The sequence below is a fragment of the Oncorhynchus kisutch genome, linkage group LG24 (assembly GCF_002021735.2).
Source record: "Oncorhynchus kisutch isolate 150728-3 linkage group LG24, Okis_V2, whole genome shotgun sequence".
NCBI classification, from domain to species: domain Eukaryota; kingdom Metazoa; phylum Chordata; class Actinopteri; order Salmoniformes; family Salmonidae; genus Oncorhynchus; species Oncorhynchus kisutch.
The window spans coordinates 1,713,762-1,719,602 of record NC_034197.2 but is presented as its reverse complement, the minus strand read 5'-3'; the positions used below and the strand labels follow the sequence as shown (position 1 = coordinate 1,719,602).

The 5,841-nt window shown below is 41.8% G+C and overlaps 1 long non-coding RNA gene across 1 annotated transcript; it reads right to left on the bottom strand.

Moving 5' to 3' along the window:
• Positions 1-1,189: 1,189 nt before the first annotated feature.
• Positions 1,190-4,325, bottom strand: LOC116357016 (uncharacterized). Its single transcript, XR_004205320.1, has 3 exons — positions 4,138-4,325; positions 3,893-3,966; positions 1,190-2,778 (listed from the first exon to the last, which is right to left on the bottom strand). It is a non-coding gene; the product is annotated as an uncharacterized LOC116357016 (long non-coding RNA).
• Positions 4,326-5,841: the final 1,516 nt, after the last annotated feature.

The window sequence follows — 5,841 nt, the reverse complement described above, 5'->3', positions numbered from 1 at the left end:
AATGACCAGCGGACACACATAATGACCAGCGGACACACATAATGACCAGCGGACACATAATGACCAGTGGAAACACATAATCACCAGTGGACACACATAATGACCAGCGGACACACATAATGACCAGTGGACACACATAATGACCAGCGGACACACATAATGACCAGCGGACACACATAATGACCAGTGGACACACATAATGACCAGCGGACACACATAATGACCAGCGGACACATAATGACCAGTGGAAACACATAATGACCAGTGGACACACATAATGACCAGTGGACACACATAATGACCAGCGGACACACATAATGACCAGCGGACACACATAATGACCAGCGGACACACATAATGACCAGCGGACACACATAATGACCAGCGGACACACATAATGACCAGCGGACACACATAATGACCAGTGGACACATAATGACCAGTGGACACATAATGACCAGTGGACACATAATGACCAGTGGACACACATAATGACCAGTGGACACACATAATGACCAGTGGACACACAATGTGGAGTGATGAGGTGAAATAGGGTTGAAGTGTTGACAGTGGCTGATGCAGCAGAGGCTGGAGATGTTTGTGATGTGGCAGCTTTGTTCCTTTGGTGCAGGGAACCGAGTTGTCATCCCCAGTCTCTGTGTTTGGAGAATCAGGGACACTACTTTCCCTGATCCCCATTCACAGTACACTGGGTTCCACCCTGGGCGCTAGGATTCTCAAAGTGTTTGGCATGATGACATACTAACGTTATGCCCAAAGAGTATCCGTTGCCAGACACTTATTGGCATGGCATTAATATGGCATCATGTCACTTGCTGTGAACAGAACCCAAGCTCTCCCTCAGTTTGCATTTTGAACACAAACACCTGCCAGGTGCATCTTCAAGACATCAAGAACCTTCTTACTGGGCACACCATGTCATATCAAAGATTCTAAAGGCTGTTTATTTCTCTCCCAAAAGTGTCATCACTGCACTTTCTCCCGACACAACAAAATGTCAGATTTTATTTATACATCTGAAAGTGTTCTTGAATAAATAATATTTTTACATGAGTTTGTTTGCATATTAGTTTTTTCTGGATATAAAGTTTAAAAATGCACTATTTGACACATTTTAGACATTTGTCTATATTGAAGATTGGTTTCTATTAACATAATTGTACAGTTCAAATGTCACCCCACCAATGAATTGTGCCAGGTCTATGCAGGTAAATTACTCCAAGTCGTGCTATTCAAGGGGAAATGGGATGTCCAGGGAAATAAGACAGAGACGTGAAATGATGCGTTATGGTACCGATATTCCAGAGGAGTTGAACTGGGACATAAAACGCATAACTATCCTCTAGACAACTGAACCCAATGACATATTTAAAGTGGTAATCAGCTAGTCGTCCATGACCCCAGGCTTCCCCATACTTCTTGTGTTTATATATACACAATCTATAGTTGTGTGAGAGTGGGAGAGCGCATAGATGCGAGAGAGAGCGCTTGGGCATGAGGGAGCGCACATGAGCTTGCGTGAGAGAGCTAGAATGTAAACAGCAGAGTAGTCAGCTGCTAGCTAGTTGTAGATAAACAGGTAGCAGGGACAGCGTTTTTAGAAAGGTTCTACTGAACAAGCATCATTGGTATTGGATCTGGATCAACTCGACACAAAAAGAGAAGTGAGAAAAAGAGGTCAGTGTTGGGTTTAGTTACAAATTAAATATCAAAAGAGGTGCGTCCTGGGGGTCACAGACGACTCGCTGATTCCAGCTTTAAGGAGTTAAGATGCAAGGTGAACATGATCAAACGCAAGTTAACCCTTAGCTACCAAGGAAAATGGTCAACTGATAAATGGCTAAAACAGAAACTCAGAATATAACCAGATCAAAAATACTTATGATCCAGAACCTTGTGTCACCTAACAAGAAATAAAATATGTCTCAGACCAGACATAATATACACACCTAGAGGCAGGTATAGCCCCATGAACACAGGGATGGGAGGATTAGAGGAGGGTAAAGAGGCCAACAATATCTTTTCATAGAGCTATGGCTGACAGGTGGTCTGGGAAAGACGTAGCAGCATAGATAGATGGATCTCGGTGTGTAAAGACCTCTATAGATTTAATCTGAACTAACTGTTTAAAGGCCCACTGTCATCACATGATCACCCCATTCAAATGACCTCACATGTACACCACCGACCACCATCTAAATCAAAATGAGGTTCAGGTGTGAAGCAAGGTGTTTGGGGAGGGGGATGTCTGCTCTGTGTTGTTTCAATAGGCTAGAATCACATTGTCACTACCTTGTTTTCTTCTAAACCAATGATTTGTTGCCAAGTTGGGATGTGTGATGTCACGTTTTGTGAAGAGACTTTTCGGAGGAGCTGCTTGGCAAATTGAACGGGGTCATCATGAGATGACGGTGGGCCTTTAATTAAGCAATGTACTCTCCAAAGTAAGGCCATGTTTACAGAGCAAAGTACACCTATGAAAATAATCTGGCAGTGTAGGCCCTCTGCACAGCGTTAGATAAATTCTCATTTCATCCCATTCCTTCACTATGCCAGCCAGACAAAGAGCCATGTGTATGCTCCTGTCATCAGTCTGTGTGTGTGTGGCCTGGTACATGAAGAAAGTGCTGCATCAGTTTTGGGGTTGGGACTGGGAGGCAGGCAGGGAGGTTTTCCCCTAGTTGCTTGATAGTGGAGGCTTCAGAAGGTTCTTTAGAGAGGTCCAGCAGCAAAGGTCTTGCACAATCAGGGCCTTGACTGTTAAACATAAAGATGTATTCCAAAACATAGGTCAGAAACATATTATTGTTACTATAGGGGCAAACAATTCTGTAGTGCAAAACCTAAATTAAACCGCTTTCAAAGTATGGCATTGTAATGTATTTGGTGCAAAACTGTTTTTATGTAAAGTACCAGTCAACATTTTTGTCACACCTACTCATTCAAGGGTTTTTCTTTATTTTTACTATGTTCTACATTGTAGAATAATAGTGAAGACATCAAAACTATGAAATAACACATATGGAACATATTTGATACTCTTCAAAGTTGCCACCCTTTGCCTTGATGACAGCTCTGCACACTCTTGGCATTCTCTCAACCAGCTTCACGAGGTAGTCACCTGGAATGCATTTCAATTAACAGGTGTGCCTTGTTAAAAGTTCATTTGTGGAATTTCGTTCCTTCTTAATGCATTTGAGCCAATCAGTTTTGTTGTGACAAGATGGGGGGATATACAGAAGATGGCCCTATTTGGTAAAAGACCAAGTTCATATTTGACAAGAACAGTTCAAATAAGCAAAGATAAATGACAGTCCATCATTACTTTAAGACATGAAGGTCAGTCAATCCGGAACATTTCAAGATCTTTGATAGTTTCTTCAAGTGCAGTCGCAAAAACAGGACAATGACCTAAAACACACCTCCGTGCTGTGTAAGGGCTATTTGACCAAGAAGGAGAGTGATGGAGTGCTGCATCACATGACCTGGCCTCCAAATTCACCTGACCTCAAACCAATTTAGATGGTTTGGGAGGATTTGGACCGATTTTGAAGGAAAAGCAGCCAACAGGTGCTCAGCATATGTAGGAACTTCTTCAAGACTGTTGGAAAGACATTAATGGTAAAGCTAGTTGAGAGAATGCCAAGAGTGTTCAAAGCTGTCATCAAGGCAAAAGCTGGCTACTTTGAAGCATCTAAAATATATTTAGATTTGTTTAACACTTTTTTGGTTACTACATGATTCCATCTGTGTTATTTCATATTTTGGATGTCTTCACTATTATTATGCAATGGAGAAAATAGTACAATAATAAGCAATAACCCTTGAATGAGTTGGTGTGTAAAAACTGGTACTGTATGTGGGTCGTTACCTGTGTTTCTAACAGGGTTGCTGAGCTTGATGAGGTTTCTGGAGCTCCTGCATGGTCTCGAGGTTCACCCAACGCTAGGGGGGAGGGAAATAATTAGGAATGTGGAGGTTTAGTGTACCGATACCGTGAAATGATAAGAATAAAATATGTTTGCATTGGTATCATCTCCTACAGGCTTTGTTATAACTCACTCTGTGGTCTAATGCAATTCTACCTGATATTCCTGCCTTCCGTTTGTTACTTACCTAGGCCTCTTCTCACTTGTGATTGCATACGTTCCTCAGTTGTTGGTTGAGGAATACGGGGTAGGAGTCCAAGTCTTCTAGGGTCTTCGGGCATTAGGGTTCTTTTCCATGGCATCCCCTCCACTATATTCCAACCGCTTCCTCAAAATCTTGCATTGGAGATCCAGAATTGATCCATATGTCTGCCTAGTCTTAAATTAATTGACCCTCCAACATGAAGCTTTTTTTAATGCAGTCTTCTATAGCAATAAATCAACATAATTTGAAAGTATGCATTGTTATAACATAACATGTAAAAAATGCACTTTCAAGGACATTTATTTAGTAAGGTCACAGATCTTGCAATCTAAGTACAACAGAACAAATAAGGTTGTGCGTCACCTCCCTCAATAGTAGAGAAAGGAGATTGGATGGTTTATAATACTCTGCAAATACAGTTCCTGTTTTATTTTCAATTACAAAATCTTTATTGCATCCCTTGTCCTTGCCTACTTCCCAATTGTATGGTAGAAGAAGGTCCAGGGCCACTCCCCTCTGACCCTCTTCTCCAATAGGTTTTGTAAGCAATTCAGGAAATATTAATTTAGAAAGACCCTGTATTTGGCCAATGTGTGAGTGTGAACAGGGGCGTGGGGCAGACTTGAAAAGTTCTGTTGTTCAAAACTTCCTTCATAACCTATCGACTTAAAATAGATTGGAGACTTACATCTTGATTCCATCTGTGTTCTGCCTGGCTGGTCTGTCCTTGCAGAAGTTGTAATCTAGTGCTCCCAGCAGTGTTCTGCCTTCATAGACTGGCGGTGAAATGGAAAAACGCTTGCTGGCGTAAATCAGAATATGGTTCTGGTAGGATTCAAGATCAGATGTTGATCTGTAATTAACAAACAAAAAAACAACACAGACATAATGAATGCGTCATGAAGTCAACTAAATTGTAATCTTCCTTTGGCTGTGTGCATGTCAACCATCACCCTAATGCAGGGTTTCCTAACCATCTCCTATGTGACCAACGTTCTGCTGGTCCCCGAGTACTGCAGTAATGCATAATGGGCCATTATCTGTGACCAATTACTAAATAGTACTAAAATATGTGAAGTTTAGGTATTTATGAAGATCCTTCAGTCACCTTGTTGAGGACGATGTCTGTGAGAGCCTGACGTGCTGCACCACATGAATAACACCTCTCCACAGGTCCTGAAACTTACATTCGAAATGCATTATCATTGTCATTATGCACTTTGCCGATCGTAGATATGATTTCATCAACTAAGGGACAAGTGCTAGCTCACAGCTAAGCACAATACAGTAAGTACATCATCACTCAAACATAACACATGAGAGTAATAAATCAGACAAGATGACTTAGTCTTACTTATGACTCCTCATATGTGTCTGCCCTTTTACAGTGTCATGACTGTCCTGTGAGGATCTGAATGAGTCAGATCAGCTTTGCAATGGATGACAGTAACCAGACCTTCTCTCACCCACAGAGGGGGGAGGAGGGAGCTGGTGGGGGGGTTGACACCTCATACACTGTTGTAAATTAAATGAGAAGCGACCCAGAGAACATCCCTCTCCAAATGAACACAGCAATGTTTCTTTGTCTCCAGAGACTTTTCCCGCCAAAACTCTTGACATGTTCTAAAGCGAATACTGGAACAATATTTCTAACATGGAAACGTGGGGTCAGAGGTCAGAGGCGAT